At 49.7% G+C, this 20170-nt stretch overlaps 1 protein-coding gene across 6 annotated transcripts in view; it reads left to right on the top strand.

Annotated features, from left to right (window-relative positions):
• The window catches only part of LOC114861132 (RNA binding protein fox-1 homolog 3-like), a 379746-nt gene that overhangs the window by 165408 nt on the left and 194168 nt on the right, over positions 1–20170 (top strand). For all 6 annotated transcript variants that reach the window (XM_055510625.1, XM_055510624.1, XM_029160160.3 and 3 more), the window contains exon 6: positions 12166–12228. The gene's annotated coding sequence lies outside the window, so the exon portion shown is untranslated. The remainder of the gene's footprint in view (positions 1–12165; positions 12229–20170) is intronic.

Here is a 20170-nt window from a genome sequence, read left to right as displayed (position 1 = left end):
TTTTTATGCCAGTTTATGATTTTTTTTAATAAAATGCTTTTGCCCTCTGCTTCTCAGCTAATGAGATTGTTTCCCAGTGTGATTATGACTTCTGAACTATTATCCACACGTCAGGATCAGAATAGGTCTGGGGTCGTGCTTATGGGCGCTTTTCATACAGTAGCAAAAACATTTTGCCTTGCAAAGCGGAGGGTTTGTCGCCGCTAAAGTGCTGGAGCTGCGGCGCTTAAGTGACAAAAATAACGGCAAACCTAGTTCAGATCACAGCAGCTGCAGTAAGAGTGGAATTCATTAAACTGTGGCATATTCGACTGCTGCCTCAGATTTTATTTAGACTTAAATCAACAACATCTTAATGCCGCGCTGAATAATTAAGTTGAATAGAAGTCGTAGCTCCGGGTGATGATCAGGTTGATTATTTTCTTTGATGTGTTATATTTTGCTTCTCCTCCCTCTCTCAAGTACTGTACTTGATAAGCAAGATTCCCGTCATCCATCCCACCTCGCCGAGACACTATTTCAAGCAGATGACCTTCAAAGCTGGTGACATGACAAGATTAGAGCAGTTTGAGCACGGGAGGCTGTTGGTGTTTGTGTGAGATGCTGTGCAGAAGAGGAGGGTGCTGCTGCCGCCCGCTGCAAACCCTCCTATTCTTTTTAAATTGATTTGCTGTTTTTAGCTTCGTTGTGTATGTTGCAGAAAAGGCGGAGTCAAAAACAAAAACATATGTCTCCCCACCTTTCAGTTAATGCATTTTTGTATGTATGTCTCCAACAGCACAAATGTAAGGACCTGTTGGGGGAAAGTCAGCCGACGGGTGTCACTATGATTGTGGACTGGATCGATAGACATCAGCTGTATGATTAATGATGACCCATAGTCTCAGTTGTGATCCACTTATAGTAAGATGCACATTAGCATGTCGTCTTTAATGAAGGAACAAGGAAAAAAAAAACAAGGCACGGCTCTCGGGGGACTGTTGTCTAATTTTTTTCCTGTCGCTCTTGATTGGGCTCGGTGGCGTCCTACTGGCCCATTCCAGTCACCATCAACTAACTGCTGTACTCTGGGGCCTCCAGACCTGACTTAATCAGACCAGATATACATAAATAGCAGAACCATATGGTTCCAAAATGACTGCTAGTTCCTCATTATATAGTTTCTTTAAAAGAACTAGTCAGCAGGTATCTTCTTGCAAATCAACATTAAACAGCATATAGGTGCTGCAGGTTGCCCAGCGTGTTATATGTGCTGTATAAAAGCAGCAGCAGCCTTGGTCAGTGCTGCATTAACCATATGTTACAGCCTTCAGGTCAGTGCACAGCCAAATTCACAATGTGTAATTTAGTCATACAAACAGTCTGGTTGTCAAGGTTGGTGGTGGGGATGTATCGATGCAGTGGAGTCGGTGGGAGGAAAATCTATAAATGTTTGCCATATATTGTGTCAGAAGCAGTGTAATTGTAGCCCATTAAATCAGCAGGGTGTCCGGTGGGCTAGCGCTGATGAAATACCGCTCTGCGGCTCCCTCCACCAGCCACAGCAGGGTCAGCAGGCTGGGGACCACCGAGATGATTTAAGGCCCGAGTCGCTGGTTAATAGTTAATGAGAGTGAGTCGTTGAGAGACTCTGGATGGTTTCCAAGGTCCAGCCAGCTCAGGGGCAGCGGGGCTCATAGCCACTCAACAGAGAGGTCTAATCATGCCGTTAAATAAAGGTGGCCTTCTCTTCCTCCTCTGCAGGTGCCTATGCACACAATCAGACGTAACGCAAACACAAAGGATACTCCTACACACCGCCGCGGTCGCGTCTCTGCCTCATCTCCCGGCTTGTCCCGCAGCCAGATTTATCGCTCTCGCTGTCGCCTCGGCAACTTGTTCCCCCTGAATTTTGTGTCCTGTTGTTCATCATTTTTCCATTTTTCAAACCCGCGCGCGCGAAGCTATAATTCAGGATCTCCGGATACCTTGTCATTCAGCCGTTTCCCGGGGAAAAATAAAAGGGGCTGTTTTGAGCAGAGAGGGGAGAAAACCCCCAGGCTTTTACACACAGATGCTTACAAGGGTACCTCAGTCATCCCCCTTCATCCGTGACCACAGAGGAGTGATAAGTGAGAGGAAGTCAAGGGCACATTAGCCTGCATTGAGGCAAAAAAGGATCATCAGTAGACGGCCATTGTTGCTACAGGAGTTTTGCTGAAGTGGCTATTAGCCGAGCATGGCTGGGACTCTCCTTGTGTCTGTCGCCGTATTAGTGACTTCATTGTGCCAATTTAATGCAGCGGGATTGAAATAGGAGGATATTAGTGCGTCTCCAGGAGCAGGGAGCACTGCGTCAGGTCGCCCGTTAACGCCGTTTCATTACCAGGCAGCCGCGTGCCCCGCTCAGGTGACAGTGACTTATAACCGGGCGGCCCCAGACCCGCCGGCGGCCCCCCGCTTGTTGGAGCGTGCATCTGCGTTGCCTTATGCTCCACGCGCGGCTGCGTGTGCGCGCCGGCACCGCTGGCTGAGAGGGAAGACAGAGGTTGGGCGGGAGCCGCGCAGAGACTCTCCGGGGTTTTAGAGCGAACGCTCATTAAGGCCTCCTATAGCACAGCGAGCTCATTCCTCACAGTCCCAGCGGCCGGCTCCACTACGCTCCGCTTCCTCGCCGCATCCTCTCCCCTCGCTAGCTCCTCGCCTTTATTTCTGTCGCCTGCGCCTTCTGTCTGCCTCCCCGGCGCCGTCTCACTCATCCCTTTTTTTTTTTTTTTTTTGCTGCGTCTCCCACCTGCTTTTTGGAAGCTGCCGCGATAGATGTTTTGACTTTGAATAGGCGGTGACGTGACTTTGGCAAATACAGACTGCGTTAAATCAAAGCCATTAGCATTAGTTTAACTGTAATCTGTGGCATCAGTCCTCACTGTTATTACTACAGTAACTGTAACATCCGTGCATACACCAACACACGCCCTGGTTGTCAGTGCCTTTTAAAGGCCGGGGTGTTAAAAATGTGGCTCCGTCCCCAGCGAACCCACTGAATCTCCTAAAGCTTTGCTGCTGTTTACGAGGCACTTTTATATTTAACTCGCCCATTTCGAATCTTCGCTCTTCAGCCACTCTCACAATTAGAGGTGGAAGACTCCAGACTCTGTTTCTGCCTCATTTCCTGGTTTGAAGTTAATGAGGTTAGTGTTTTATTGCAGAAATATCTCATGCCCCAGCTTTATGGGATAATGCTGGTGTTTTCTCATCTTATTGTTAAACAAATCCCCCGAAGACACCAGAACCAACAATGGGTTTATCCTCTCGTCCCTCTGCACACGACGAGTAGCTGCTCGAAACCCTAAACACACGAGCCGCTGCGTTTCAAGCAAACCCATAATGTAGGAACAAGTGTGTTTTATCTTCAACTCTGCAGCATGCGATGAAGCAAAACGCACTTTTTATGCGCTCTTAATATTCCGACATTAAGCAGTGCTGCAGGTTTGCACCTCACGGCGCAGCGGAGCGCCGCTTGTGCGCGCGGACGGGCGTTAGTGACGGTATCTGTCATGCAGACAGGCAGCCCGCTGTCGGCTTGATTACCGCTGGCCAGCCAAACGCTTGACCCGCGAGCGGTCCGGGCCCCGGGGGTGGCAGCGGTGGGAGCATTATCCACCTCCACCCCTGCCTGTGTATAATGGCCGCGCTGTGTGATCGATGGCCTGTGTACCTGTGGAGCCCAGCAGCTACAGACACGCACACACACACACACACACACGCTCGTATAGAACCGAGCCGCTCTCATAAAGGCCAGGAGACACACGACGCTCCTCAGGAAACCCCTCGAAGTCAGTCCCTGACACATGGATCCATTATACAAGCTTGACTAGATGTATGGTATATTCATCATCTTGTCCAAATACACTGCGGTCTCAGTAGTGAATTGCTCGAATGCCAGGTTGTTTGCCTGTGTAACAGCTGTTTTCTGCCTTTTTTTTCTCCTCTCGTTTTGGAAAACATTGACTAAAGCTGTGGAATAAGCAGCGCTGTGTGCAGCTCTCTAAAGAGGCGCAGATAAGCACACTTTTCCACGGGACCGCTCCAACGCCATGTTTGCCTGTAGAACACGTTGCTTTATGCGTTCCTACCTTTGCTTTGTGCAGCGTTGATGTAAACAATCTTGTAAAAAGCCTCCCTCTGCCATTAGGCTTCGGATTCATCAGGTTTGACTGGACCCCAGCGCTGAATTGCTTAAATGTCAGAATCTGAACTTCCTTTTCTACTTTTAGTCTGAATGCTGAGTTTATTTATTTTTCCGTTGCTTTCTCATGAATAACACTTACAGGTTCTAAAAGGCGCTTTAGTTTCATTGGGCGTTTTTTTTGTTCGACGTTGCCGGGACACGTTTTCCTGAATGTGTGAATGCAGCCGAGGAATGAAAGCTTGCCAGTTTAACGCATTTAAGTCGAGTCTTAAGTCGTGAGCTGCGTGTTGAGGACTTGTTGGGCCCATTTGTATTCTGCATATGGAAGCGATTCTGCCTTGGCTTGATCACACGTCTATAAGTAGAACAGGATTCCTAGAAAGCCCAGTGTATAGTTCTATATATATATACATTCTCCCTGCCTCTTTTTTTTGGTCCATCAACCCAATAAACAAAATCCCTCCCCCTTGATCTTTTCAAAACTCTACGTTTGTCCTTTGTGGAGCCAAGGTTACCGTGTCCATCGCGCCCTGCTGCCGCGGCGCAGATCTGTCAACAAACTTCTGAAGACTTCCTCACTTGGCAAACTTAAAGAGGAGCGGGGTTGTCCCAGGAGGTAATCAAGCTCCTTCTCCCGCAACCGGTATCTTTAAACAGAATAGATAAAGGAGGAGCAGGTCACGCAGGAGAGCTCAGGTACTCGGCAGGAAAAGTTCAGTGTATTGATGTGCGGCAAAGGGCTGCAGCTTCACAGACAGAGGAGCGCGTCAGACCCAGGCTTGATACCTGCACAGGTAGCCCAAAGGGAGCCAGGTTAGTGCCCATAGAAAAAAGAAGACTTATATTTTCTCTCCTTCTTACTCACATGAAGCGTTTTTCACCCAACTTTGCTGAGAAAGTGGGGAAAAAGCAAACACATACATGGATAAATGACTGTCCTCTTCACTGGAAACTAATGATCCGCTGGTGTCTTTCAGTCTCGGCACTGAAATTGGTAGAACGGCTTTGATGACGGAGGATTGCGGCTGACGGATAAAAGCCGAGACCCCCACCCAACCCCTCGAGATGCTCCTCATCTCTCACACGACTTAGTAATGTGCACCGCCGTGATTGCTATGGTAACCCATTGTGATTTTATTTCATCTTTGGCACAAAAGTTCAGGCTGAAGGCAGCGGAATCCGCCGCGAATCAAGGCTGCGGCGCTCTCTGCATCCGCCAGCGCCTCGGCTCGTCTGCCTTTGTTTCCATTTGGCTCTTTTTGTGTCTGGATCTGTTCGTCGTGCGCATCCACTCGCTGCAATGCGATACCTCGGCGTTCAACAACACCTTTTGGTGCTTTCTATAGCAAGTCCTTAAGGTTCCGTCTGTGGCTGCTCCACTAAGGGTTTTTACACGCACACCTCCAGTGGCAGTTGTGCAAAGAAAGGTCACGGCACCGAGCGCTACGTCCATGAAACTCTGGAAGCCTCTCGCTAATCTTTGCTTTCTCCATCTTACAGTACCTTCCTCTCTTTTTGTCTTTGTGTGCTTTGTGCAAATTCACAGCCATTGTTTAGTAAATTGGTGTCCTCGGCTATTAATGGGCAGAAAGAAACTTGAACTGCCTCCAAAAATGTCACAGTTTTCACTCCCCTTTTCGTCTCCTTCCCGGCTCCTCACTTTTTTTTTTTTTTTTTTTTATTCGAGCACACTTTGATTTGACTTGATTTGATTTGAGCCCTGCCACTTTCAGTTTGAATAAGGTACCAAGAGTTATTTTCCAAGCGAGACAAGGGCCTCACCAGCCAGGAGGTTTGATGAATTTTCACACCGCTTAAAAAATTCTAACTTTGGTTTATTCAAATGTAATACATGACTACAAAGACCTGGTGTTTGATGAAGTGTATGAGATGTAAATGCCGAATGGAGCCTCTCCACTTATCTGCCCCGCCGAGGAAAGGTGCCCAGCATCGTAATCATCTGATCTGAATGGATTCAAAGTGTGCTTCTTGATGTGAATGAGTGCTTCTCCATTGCTTTGACGGCGGAGCCGTACAGTAACATTCCCCGAGGGCTCGGTGGATCAGACAGAGCAGGCTGGGAAATGTGTGCTGAGATCTGAGATGCAGAATACACTTATTTTTCTGGGCATTCATTCTACCTCAAGGAGCAACACTTAAATCCCAGACTCCCACCACATTCATGCTACATTTGTACCTGATTTCACCAAAAACAAAACAACTTTGCTCAGGTTCCTGTTGGATCTATTTCTCTCCCTCTCCCTCTTTCCCTCTACCTCTCTCTCTCTCTATCTCTCTCTCACACACACACACGCACACACACACACACAAACACACAAACACACACACACACACACACACACACACACACACACACACACACACACACACACACACACACACACACAGATTTCAGCCATGCTGGGATGTTTTCTCACTCCCATCTCGTAGCCATTCGTTTTTTTTAACCTTTACGCTTCCCTTTTTTTTTTTTTTCTTTTACTCTGCCGCTTGAAGTGTTTGCAATTCAGTTGTTTGAAATGACTCCACTGGCGTAAACGTGGCGAGCCACCGTGGATGAGAGTGTCAGCTAAACGTCTAAGATGTAAATGTATGTAAATGTGCGACCTCCTGTGTAAACTCCATGTATGACTATGCAAAAGCATCAGCCGCTCCGGTAGGGAACCACATCAGCTCCTCTCATTTAGCCTGGGAAGAGCCCCGCCGCTCAGTTCGCCTCTGCAGCCAGCCGCTCTGCAGTGCCATTCGGGGACGAGGCTGGCAGGAGTGTGTGCGGATCTTGATTGACTTAATAAAAAAGGGAAAAAATATCCGAGCTTGGATACGAGCTATTAAACAACAGATGTTTTCATGTCTGCAGTAGCGAGAGACTACGGTGCACGCGGTGGATCTCTGCTTGGGAGCTAATGGATAACTGCATGCCTACCTCTGCACATGGCTGAGCCTCAGGCTGACCGCACGTCTGTCTGGGCGCAGGCTAAGCTCAACCTGCGTGTGTGTGTGTGTGTGTGTGTGTGTGTGTGTGTGTGTGTGTGTGTGTGTGTGTGTGTGTGTGCGCGCTAGTATGCAAAGGCTTGTATTTGTCGCCGTGTATTTGTGCGTGTTAGCCCTGAACCAAGCTGTTCACTGCCTGCCTGTCTTTCATCCCCCCCAGAGGGTCATTCAGTCCCTCTCCCAGCTTCTAATCCCGCCTGTCCGGGGGAGATAGAGGAGAGTAGACGGCCGCAGCGCACCCGGGGCGCCGCAAACACAATCACCAGCCTTTCACAGACACTTAACTGAGCTTTGCGCTTGTTCAACAAGGCAAAACGCGGCAGGAGGGATCAATTTAATACAAGGCCTGACTCAAATGGAAAGAGGGTAAATAAATAAGCAATGACAGCGAGGACTGTTGCACAATTTGTGCAGCGGCCGCCGCTTTCCCTCGGTTCCTCCGCCGCAGCACCTATACGACGCCGTCCGCTCCCTCTGCGGCGCGAGGTTGAGCTGACGGAGAGCAGCCCCGGCTCCACTCTCTCATCAGGGTGTGTTATTTTAATAAATCACTTCTGCCATTGCTTGGTACATTAATTTCCCGGGCCCAGAGGGCTGCGATGCCACTCGCAGCGATCTGCATGAGGCGCTAAATGATGTGGGGGATCCCCCGGTGAGAGAACAGAGGCTCGCCGAATCTTGCCTCCATCTCCGCGTCGTCGGCTCGGCTGTCACCCTGGGCCGGCCCGGCTCTCGGCAGACATCATAATCAGGAGCGAGCCGGGGCCTCGTCGCGCTGCACATACCAATGAGATGCGCGCATCGCCGCGAGCGGAGTCACCTGACACCGCGCTTTGCCGTCGTGGCTCCATTAAACCCTGTGATACGACGCATGTGCATGGACAGCTAAGCACTTTTTGGAGTTCGCCTTATATCCGTGTGTGCATATTCTCCTCGAGTTCTTGCCTTTGTGTTGACGTACATCCACCTCAACCACTTGGTTTGCACAAATGTTCCACCTTAAATGACACTCCATCACGTTAAGAGATGATCATGGACCTGCCTCGCGTCTGCAGGTGGCAGTATGTGTAATGTCTACCCAGATGGCCTTTTACCTGGCTGCTTGATTGAAAACAGCTGATTGCACGGAGCAGTTGGTCGGAGTAAGTGGCAGCGCCGGTGCTATTAGGTTTGATGGGAGTGATGCGAAGGCACCGCTCCGCCGGGAGCTTCCACGCGCCCCCCGTTTCCTGTCTAACGCTTTGACACGTCATGAAGTGACTCGCGGTGGTTTTAGCTCTGCTGTTGCACATCGCGGCTCCGTACGCAGAGGTGAGGTTGCCATTGGTATGCACGGACCGCGTCGGCAGATTCACCACCCGGAATACCGCGGGGAGATTATACCCTCCCCGGCTCCACGCAGCAGGGATGCGGCCACTGTAAATAGAGCGCCTGGGAGTGCGCTTTGTGCCCGGAATGACAAAGCATCGCGGCGACGGCGCACCCGTCCACACATCAAACACAAACTCAAGGGCCGCTGTAAACACAGTAATCCCTCATGCTGCTGGTTTGCGCCGCTCACCTTTCCCAGTGGGAACTCTGGGACTGCTGTACCTGATATCCATCGGACCGACTGTCGCTGTGCAGCCGGCGAAAGCTGGGACACGTCGGACGCAGATACGGACAAAACGTGTTGGACTCCAAGTCACGCGAGGACGATGACTTTGGCACAGAGTGGTAACGAGGTTGTCTCTTTGTAGCTGCGGTACAGTATGCAGATAAAACCATTAAAGAAAAGCAGGAGTTCTTCTGAAGGGCTTTTGTAGTATCACAGTTTAGCAACTGAAAGGCAGTGGGAGAATTTAAACGAGTCCGGCGATTCGCTGTTGCTATGGTGTGCAATGACACACAGTGGAAACACAGATGCAGCACAGCGCTCGGTGAAATTCAAGATGAGAAGCACTCGCTCTTGTTTTAACGACAACAAGCCCGGCCACCAGTTACATTATGAATGGCTGCATAATGAAAATGTAATCCTATACATTTTCTCAGAACTTAGAAGAAGTTTAATTAAAACATTTCACAGTCATTTTCCGGTTACATCATAAAGTTTTTCCAAAAAAATTTTTCACATGCTGATTTCCATTTGTCTTACTTTTGCACACCCTGACCCATTAAAACGGCATCTGTGCATTTGACTTAATATGGGCACACAGGGCTGTCTTAATTAATAAGCAGGCATCCACCAAACTAATCTGCCTGTGTTGTGAAGTCTGTCCTTTCCATTAAGTGGGACTCACATTATCTCCTAATCAAATTAGTCACTTAATTGTGGCCCTCCCTTGATGGATCCCATGAAAAAAGGAGCGCCGTGTTTGCTGGAGGGGGATGTGTGAAGATGGAACACGGCTGTTTCATTACGATATAAATTTTTTAATAACCAAAGCGTTTGCTGTCATCTCCTTGCTTTGAACCTTTGCAAAGGGTGAAGTTGAATTTGACATTTTACCCACTCACACAGCTGAGTGTCTAGCTGGTGTGCTGGAGCTAAGTACCTAGCCCAAGGCCACTACCCAATTGCCCAACAGGGGATTGACCCCTGTCATCCACTGATCACTAGTCTGCTTTCTTAATCACTTCCCCACACTCCCTGCCGCACTATCTGATCTTAGTCAATACATTAGCTGTCTCTGCCCTGATTGAACCGCTATTCCCCGAGTCATGATTAAGGAGGCAAACCTTATGTAACCAAAGATGCCGATGTGTCCTCCCCTGCCCCGCCACGCTAATGTTGGTGGGGGGGAAGTGAAGGGTACCCCCGCCGCGTCGGAGAGGTCACAAAGCCCAGCGACTGCGGTGGAAAACCCCGAGCGTCTGATGAATCGTGGCATGTGTGGTCATTTGTCCCACTGATGGAGTTTTATCCCCTGCCCTTTCAGAATGGCCACACAATAAAGGGAGCCACAGCCAAGTGTGACAGGTTAACCCAACAGTAATAGAATAGTCTTAATAGTCTACCCTGAGCCAAGTTGGAGACGGGGCCGGCCAAATCGCCAGGCTGCCTCCCTGGCGAGAGAGCAGTTGTGTTCCACAATAGCTCTTCCTGTTGTTGTCAGACAGGAGGACAAGGACAAAGAGGACGCGTGATGGCTTAATGGGCGCTTTGATGGCTTCATTGGCTGAAATTGAACTTGGTGAGATATAAAATACATACACAAAAGGCCAATCAGGAATGTGACATCAACATACTGTGTCAATGCCATAGATTATGAGAACCCGGGAGATTCTGAGGCGCCGTTTCCGGATGCGGCGCGGCCGCGGCGATACAGGAGGCGGAAAATACACGGCATCAGATCGAGCCGTCGCGGGCGATTTAGATGATGCCGTCGTGACGTTGACGGTACGTGGCTGTTTTCCGGCTGTTAATCCTCACAAAGAAAATCCTCCCGGCCGCGCGCACCCGCGCAGGAAGCGCTCCTGTCGCTGTTTGTTTCTGTAGCACCTCCGCTCACAGTTTGTCATGTCTGACTCGGGCTTTAATTAGGCCTGCGGATTGAAGCGGCGGCGGCAGCAGGGCTGGGAGCCCTCCGTCCGCAGCTCAGCCATCCTCCACGGAGGACTTCTCTGCTCTGTGTGGTTAAGATAATAGAGGCTCGCTCAGAAGATGTTAATTGAGGAGAGATAAAGTGCACTAGTGGCTGGAGGGATGGAATTTGCAGGGGTGGAGGGGAAGGAGAGCGGAGGGAGTGGGGGGCCTTACCTGATTAGAGGCTGAGGTGTTTGACTTACAGCTTTCTTTTGGTGAGATATGTAACGCTAGAAAGTAAATAAAGGGACACTCTGCATTGAAACCCCAAATTACAGTAGAGAGATGTTATAAAAGCATCTTCTGAATCCACTGTAGTGCCATGAAGGTCCTTCACACCCTCATAGGGCCATGAAGGATTGTTATACCTCCGTAGACAGTAACTGCCGGAGTTCAGCCGTCAGCTTGAGCAGGGTGGAAGTTTTTGGGGGGGGCTGCTGAAGGTGTAGCAGTCACACAAGCAGGTGGGCAGGGAAGGGGGCCGACTCCTCTGGGCCCGAAAGGTGGAAGCAAAGGGAAAATTGGCCCGGCGAAACAGCTGAAGTGACAGAAGCTGCATTAGCGGTGGCACATGTCCGGAGTGCGGCAAAACTAAACGAGAGCGAAAACAGATCCTCCGCCGGCCTAAGAGATGATGGAGCGGGCCGGGGGGAGGAGGGGAGCGCGGGAGAAAAGGCAGAAAATAGCGCCGGCAGCCTTTATAATTGCCTCAATGCCACTGGGATTGCCTTCATTCAATTGAAGCATTCTCTTTCTCTGTACATTGGAGGTGGGGCCGGCGGCGGGAAGGGGGCTGGTCGCTGCGCTGCGCGGTGTGGGCGGGTGGGAGATCCGAGAGAACCCTCCCCTCTTTCAGTAACATGCGGCGATGAGGGCGATAGCTCCCCCGTAGCGGCTGAATCTCTGGCATCAGTGTGAGCAACACGGAGGGAGAGCGAGCGAGCGAGCGAGCGGGCGAGCGAGAGAGAGAGAGAGAGAGAGAGCACGGGGCTGTGAAGAGCGAGGCAGTGATAAGGAGGGAGGTGGACCGCAGATCAGACCTGTCAGACGTGATTGCGCACCCAAGTGCAACCCCGAGATTGTGTGTATGTGTGTGTTGTTAATATTTCCTACAAACGAACACCCCCCCCCCAACACACACACACACACACACACACACACAGACAACAACACATGCACACAGACGCGCCATCGCCGCCGTAACGCACGCATTCCTCGAGGAATCCTTCATTTCTTTATTTGGGCTCCTGTTGGTGCGTGCGTTGGATGCTCGGCTCCCTCCTCCTCCCTCTTCTTCTTCTTCTCCTCCTCCTCCTCCTTGTCCTGCTCTTCTCTCCTCCTCCTTTCCCCTCTCCCTTTGCCGCTCTCACAGCCTAGTTTTCCTTTTTTTCCCTCCTCAATCTTGTGTGTGCAGGTTGAATCTGACGGAGGGACCGGCGCCGCGCTCCCGTCCCCGCGCTCCTTCAACAACAGCACCGTGAGTATTCTCATGCTAATTTGCCTTCTCCAGCCTTCTCCCAATGTCGGCTTATGTCTTCCTCTCCCGCTCCCGTCTCTTTCTAGTCTTTGCCTCTTTCATGTTTTTTCATCCGCCGCGCCAAACGCAGCGCGCGGGAAGGGAGAAAAAGAAGTGGAGACCCCCAAAAAAAAAAAAAAAAGGGGACGAGAGAGAGGATGCACAGAGAGAGGGAAAGGGGAAGACGAGGGGAGGGAAATAGAGACACGTTAGGACGGAGAGCGCTGCCGTTACTGCCGCTGAGCTCCCGTTCTGCTTTCGGAGGTGTTTCTCTGGGAGGATGGTGGAATTGCTGAAGGGATGAAGGGGGCGGGTCTTGGTTTTGTGAGTAGATAGTTGTGCGAGAATGATAGGGGATGTTGTTGACAAGCACAGTGTGGCTCATCAGACAGTCGGGCAGCTGGAACCCAGGCTTTTTTTCTCTTGACTAAACTTCTGATTCATCTGTCACTTTTCATATTTACACACACACGCAGGTCCGTCTGGTCCTCTCCTCTCAGTAGCATAGGTTTCATTGGGATGTTTTGCAAGCGTGACTCCGGCGCCGCGCCGCCTTTTCTCGGGGATGTGTCACCCGTGCAGATGGGAGATGACTCGCACATGTATGTTTATGTTGGTGCGGCGCGTGGCCAACATGCGCGGAGCATATGCGTGTGTCATTCATTAGTTTTAATGACTCCAGTAGCAGCTGAACAAATGAGCTTTTTCTTCAACATTTGTGCCCACATGAGTGTATAAATAATTGTCAAAGAGTTTGAACCGTATGTCATCAGAGTCAATTACTTTGCATAGTTATTACAGAATACTGAGTACAGAATGAATAAATATGAATGCAGTCCAATTCAGTGTGCATTTGTGTAGATATTTATAATATATATGCATGTATGTATATATGTGTGTGTGTGTGTGTGTGTGTGTGTGTGTGTGTGTGTGTGTGTGTGTGTGTGTGTGTGTGTGTGTGTGTGTGTGTGTGTGTGTGTGTGTGGAGGTCAGTAAGTCAGTTTTCATTTCCACATGCTGTCCTTTGATCAAAGGTCCACATTTAGTCCGCCCACGACATGTGTCTGAGCCATATGAGGAGTGGGTGCATGGTGTGTGTGTGTGTGTGTGTGTGTGGGTTGAGATGGATGGGCCCCGCGCCCTCATTGCTAAGCCACGGCTAATGGGCACACAGGTCAGCAGGGGTGCACACGCATCCGGCTGTGCTGATATGTCACCGAGACCCGGACCTCTGTCAGGCCTGACGCCGGGTGTCACACCGACACAAATCTTTGCGAGCGAAGAAGCGTATTGGGCCAACAAACGCGCCTGCGACACACTTTGGCAGATCCGTTTGGCAGAGTAAAGGGACTGATCTGAGCGTGGCAATTAGGCAAATTTCAGAACTAAGCATCTGGCGAGGCGAGAACGCTTCGCCTGGCAGAGGATTACCATTTTAGTTCCATTTTGCTTCGACGCAGCCCAGAATGTTTTATTTCACAGCACCACGGCTGCTTAGGACACACACACAAAAAAAAAAAGCAGCACGTGGGGGAACTTTGTGCAACATTCATATTTGTGTTACCTTCCATCGCCCGCTCCAGAACCCCGCATTGATTAACGATGATTAGGTGTAATACGTGTTGCGGCCAGGCTCCTCTTCCCTTGCCTTTATAAAAACGAATGCCTGGGATGAGAGGACAGCCGCCTGCCGACGAGCTTGCTTTCTAAAGTAGGCTGATATAAATGAGAACCATTCCCCCAATTACGGAAGATTAGGTTACCCTCCACCAATCTGAATCCTTAAATCCCCTCTGTTTTTACAGCTCTGTCTGCCGAATGTAATTCAGCTCCGAGACCTGGGCAGAATAGCATTAAAGTAAAGGTAGAAACTTTAGCGGCGGAAGGCAGACAGTGGAAGTATCCACTCGGGAGGGAGCTAAAGCACATGATAATTGACACAGCACTGTGTTGCACTCGGCTGTAATTAACTGTGTAACAGAGGTTGTCAGTTGGAAATGGAGTCAGCTTAGACTATCTTAGTGCGTTTAACACACTTGAAAGTGCAACATTTATCGTGTCTTTCCAGCGTTGGCTCAGGGTGCGCCTCAGGTTCGCGTGGGCCCTTCCTTTCACCGCCGGCCCAGTCGGACATTATACGCCGCTACCTTTATGCTCCGTATCACAGTTTGAACATATGAGGAATCACAGGCTCACGCGCGCACACACACACAAGGAGCCATTGTTTCTGGGGCGAAGGCAACAAAGCTTATCTATTTTTAGCGTGCGTTTCCTTATTGTTGCCTGGGCCCGCAATTCATGCTTACGTCTAGCGGTTGCGTGCCATAAACTATGTTGTGCTTCGCAGCCAGGCACTGGCTGGTGACAACTCTCACCCACACGTTAGTGATCTATGAGCCATACAGCGCAGGCCCCCTGCTGCCGCGCCAGCCGCTTCCCAACGCACAGGACCACAACAGTGTCGCTCTGCCCGGGCGATAGCGCCCATATGTGCCGGCAGCACCTGTATTAGCGTAATGTGCCGAGCCTTTATTTTTCACCACTTATCACAACCCAGCTACATGCTGTACTGAAGGGGGGGGGGCTCATAAAGATAAAAATCAAATTTCACCAGAGGGTGTTTGTGTGACAGTGATATATGCTGTGAGCATCCTGCCACCTCATTGAGATGGGAGTGAGTTCTGGGTGGCTAAATCAATTTGCGCAAAGGCCTTTGGCGCTAGTATTGGTTTCGTGATATGATCTTTGTTGTCCATTTTTAGAGGTCAGCGCGAGCGCAACGACAAGGGCAGAGGAACCTGACCACTTTCTTTTTTTGTTTTCTGGTACTGGTACTGGTAAAGGACCCCCCACCCCCAAAAGACTGAGGGTAAAGTCCCTCTTTAATAAAAAACGGTGGATATGTTTTTTGTTTTTTTTTGCCTAAGCTCAGATGCCACAGCTTCTGTATTTAGAATGTACTTTCATCCATTACCACATGCGTCTTGATAGTGTCCAGGGCCAGAGGTGTGCTCCGTCCATGCATTAATCGCTGTAATTACTCAGCGAGGGTGACAGTAATTCTAGAGGTGCGTCTGACTGCATAAACCAGTGGGGGTTTATGTGTACGACTGATGGCATGTGGGGGAGGTAGGCTCGTTATATGACCGCTGATGCTACAGATCTGCAGTTGCACATGTGGAGGAAGCAGAAACGCGTTGACGAGGCGCAGAAACGTGCCGGACCTCAAATTTAGCTTGATAAAAACTATGTGTACGTTTCAAATGCGCATCAGTCCTTTGTTAAGCAACCTGCGATTCCAACTACTGCAGGCTAATAATAATAAATAAATAAATACGTTTACATATCAAAGTTCGCTTTTCATCCGATCCACCAGGGAAGACGTCATAGCGCTGGCCACACACTTTGACTGACTTGTGATCTCTGGGAAGTGCAGTGCAAAAATCACCACAGCAACGACTGCTTAGCAACAAAGATGTTGCCATCATTAAAAAAAAAGAAAACAAACAAAAAGAAAACAACAACAAAAACGAAAGGGCTTCGAATTCTCACTCGATTCTGTGTCCGAGCGAGAGATCGTCCGCTCGGTTCCGTGGCGCCGGCCGTCCTCGTACTGTTCGGACGCCGAGTCTGAGAGACGGTCGTAACGAAAGGGAGGCGAGTGGTCAAATCAAGGCTGTCAAGTCCGGGAAATAAAAGCGGAGGAGGACGAGGCGAATGCGCCGCAGCTCCGAGGCTCCGTATTGTCTGTACAAGGGCAGCAGAGTTCCTCTTTGTGTTGCGCCTCTGGAATGTGTCTTATAACGATGTCAATGTGCCAGTTAATCACAACGCCACCGTCGGTCATAATAACCGAGTGGAGTTCAATAGGTGACGGCGCCACTTCCTTTCTTATCTCCCAGTGACTGTGGCTGCTCGTAGCGCCTGCAGCAGGCAATCTTTTTTTTTTTTAATTAAGGAGAGTTTTTAGCAACAGTGAAGGATAAAAGAGCACGCTCACATGTTGGGGGAGAAGCGTTCCCGTGTGCGCACGCACGCGCGGGGAGACGCTTTCTCATTAATCATAACTCAGCTGCGTCTGATTCGACGGAGGGAACCAGGAAGCCGGGCTGGAACGACACAGTGGAATATTTGAACATCTCGGTGCTGATGTGTGCGAAGCAGAGTGTGTGTCTGCAGGGGAGGCTTTGAAATTTCATCCACTCCATCCCTTTTAACTTGGCGGAGGGGATGTGTGTGTGTCTCGCTCCGGTTAGCCAATGGCTGTTAGGGAGCTCCTGAACACCCCGACGCCACCGCCATCCCACCATCCCCACACACACACACCCACACACACACGCAAGCACGCACGCACACACACACGCAAGCACGCACACACACACACACGCGGGCACACACACACACACGCACACACACACACACACACACACACACACACACACACGCATGCAAGCACACACACACACACACACACACACGCACGCAAGCACGCAAGCACGCACACACACACACACGCTATCTGCCTCGGCCTCCCTCCCCCTCGGCCCACCCTCCTCTCCTGTTCCACAGACCTGCATTGTGTCAGATAGTTTAATGTGAAATTGCTTTTCTTTCAAATTTCCCCCTGGAAGCGCAGGTCGTCGCAAAATGTTACATCTCATAATGGTGTGTTATTGTTGTGCTTTCATACGAGTCCTTGGCTTCTGAGCACTGGATTTCTCGCCGCCGAGCTGAGGTCACATTCCACTATTTCTCCCTCTGCCGCCGCCGCCTCCCCTCTCTTTACCATCTCTGATTCCACACCAGCTCTTCCTCTGCTGCACCCATGGTAACCCTGCTAAAAAATGTATCGCCACCTTACTCTATGATTACGCTATGCATTAGCAGGGCTTAAATTTAATTTGTCGGCGGGCCCTTGCGGCATTGCTGCGGGCCCGGCCTATCAGAGACACTTTGTAAAGGCCCTGGAAGAGCCTCCCGGGGTGATCCTATCAGTCAGACACACTGTCAGCAGACACACTCAGTTAGTCAGCATTGAGTCAGAAATGTGGCCCAGCCAAGCCACACGCCACCATTGGCTGCTCCGCTGGGCCGCTGCTGTGGGGTATCAAGCTCCCCCGCCTGCCAATCAAAGCTCCAGCAAGGATGCTGACCTTTGTTCCCCTGTTGAAATGAATGCTCTTCAACAGGTGATCCGACCGACATCCCTGCCTCGGTGCCCTCCAGTTTAAATATAGCATAGGTTCACTTCTTCGCGCCTCAGCCTGCGTTCACATTAGGCTGTTAAAGCTCTTATGTGTGTTAATGTCAGCCGCTCTGTAGGATGTACTCACATTATTTCACATATTTTTAGATTTTATTCAGTACACAGTGTCAGTCCTGTGACGATCGCCACAATAATAATCACCTGTCCTAAAGTGGCTATTAGCGTCTTCCACTCCTGTGATTTACATTAATACCCAGTAGTTAATGTCATGTTTCTTTACTGACAGCATGTGGAACGTTTAAGTGCAAGGCGCTACCTCTGCAGCTCTGGCATAAGCTGTGTGATTATGCTCCCTTTTGCTCTACCTTATTTTTACTTTCGCATTTTCGTTCCCGCGGACGACTATCAAAATAGCTTAATCTGAGGCCACTCAAGGCTGCTTTTATCGCGGCTCACGAAACGGGAAGGTCAATTTTGGAGGCATTTCGTGGGGGGGCGGGGGGTGTTTAAACCGGCTAGTTACGAAGAGAACCTAGAGGGTCTCGCACTCCCCGCAGCTCTAATTGGGATCCATTTTAATTTTTGTATGGTTTTAAATGTCAAGAACGGAACGCACACAAAGTGTTTTGAGTTTGTACAGGAAGGCCTCCGTCTCGGGGTCAGACGGGTTGAAAGCATATTGGTTTATTATGAGAAAGAAGACGCACTGTAACGAGGCACTCTAGCCCGAGTTTTGCCACCGAAAAGAAAGGAGGAGGAGATAAAAGCCGCGCTGCCTCTGACCTCATCCGTGGTCCGCTGAGAACATAATGTCAAAAGTTGCCAGCGCCTTTCTTCATTTGACAGAAACAAATCCTCAGGAAGGGCTCAGTGGCCCTCCCTCCCTCCCTCCCCCCTGCACGGAGGCTGTACTGGCTCTCCACATGCCTGGCTGGGTTTCCCCTGGGTGCTCAAGTTTCCCCCGTGTGGTCCCAAGATATGAAAGTTAGCGTGACTGGAGATTCCTACTTCCCCAAATTTATGAATGAAAGCGAGCAAAAGCGGCACAGTGCATCAGCCGGGCTCCTTTCTCGAAGCCGGCGACAGTGTGAGCTCTGTGTGATTTGGAGTTTGTAAACGTATACATTAAAATATTGAATTTTTAATTTTTTACATTTCAGTGTCGCTGAGTTTGGTTTAGCTTAGAGCAAAAAAAACAAGAAAATAGCACAGATGAAATGTGATCAAGAAGCCATTGGCTACACATATTAATATGTATATTATTAACAACATTATGCACCAAACAACATGATGGCTTCTCCAGAGATGATGACTTCATAGCAATAAGCGTTTTGTTTTTCACATTTACTACCAATGACTATACAGTAATAAACAGGACACTTTTTGTGATTTAGTGCATGTGTTTGTTTACTTGAACATCTCACATCATCTTAGCTACAGATGTCAAAATAGATGAATTTGCGCTGCGCTTGTCGTACTTTACAGATGGACACGGGGCAAACAGACTCAAACGTGGTGACACCAAACCTTTCTGTTCACATTAAAGCACGTTGAACACACACATGCTCGTGCTGTGAGGCGATAACATAAACAAAGCCCTGGAGCCCGACTTCTGTATTGGAGATTGAAATGCATTTCTTCTTCCAGTAACAATGTGTAATGTGTGGTCCAGACAGGCCGCTGTTTTTACCTTAAACATCACTTTCGCTCCTTCATTTAATAAATGACACCCAGAGGACAAAACAGTCCTCGCTGACACCTGTGAAATATAGACTGATAATGCTTCTGCCACTTCCCTAATGCGGCTTCCTTCCACCTCTGTCTCTCTGACAGACCGGCGCCGGTGCACGTATCACTTGAGCCCCTCCCTGCGCCGCCAATTAAGAGCAGCGCTCGCACAAAACCCAGCTTATTCCTTTGCTGGAAAAACCGAGGATGGCGTCGGCATCGTCCAGGTGCCGCTCGCTCCTCCGCAGCTACAGTTTGTACATAGAACTGTGAGGTGATGACGAGCCCGCTGGCCCGGTGTTGTCGGTGGTGGTCCGGGTGGCGCCGTGACAGGGGAGCACGGCCCCACTACGCTGCAGACCCGAGCGCCTCCGTCACTTATTGTCTGCGCGCCTCACTTTGAATGGTTTAATTACTCGCTGTAGACTTGAGCAATTATGGCTGAGCGGCGCATATGTTAATTATATCTGACCTGACATTTTTGCTGCTCTGCTAATTGTTCGGGCAGATGACATTCTCAGATGACTGTTTGCATATCGCACAATTTAAGGGAAAAAGGACAGTGAAATGGGCGCGTGACAGATTTTGGCCAGTGGAAAAGTTAAGACTTCTGCGTTCAGGGGTCACAGCTACAGTAGAGATGCTCACATACAGAATGCCTAGGTTACAGTGGGCCCCTCAGGTCTCTATATGTTTGTCTGTATGAGGCCGCCTGGCGCCTCCCTCCACATCTTCTATGTACTTTGTTTTGTCTGCAGCCACAAATCAGAAAAATGCCTTGTGACTTTCAGGCTGTAGAACTCCCTTCCTGTTATTTCTGAGATGATGCATTTTGTTTTTCCACAGCTATTATTACCCAGGAAACATCAAAACCCACTAATGTCCCAATTCAAAGCTCATGCTGTCTGTTCTAATGCACACTTCCGGTAGTGGCGGGCTTCAAAAATCCATTAGAAACAGCTCGCGGAG

Source organism: Betta splendens, chromosome 8 (assembly GCF_900634795.4).
Source record: "Betta splendens chromosome 8, fBetSpl5.4, whole genome shotgun sequence".
In the NCBI taxonomy this organism is placed as follows: domain Eukaryota; kingdom Metazoa; phylum Chordata; class Actinopteri; order Anabantiformes; family Osphronemidae; genus Betta; species Betta splendens.
This window is presented reverse-complemented; position numbering and strand designations above follow the sequence as displayed.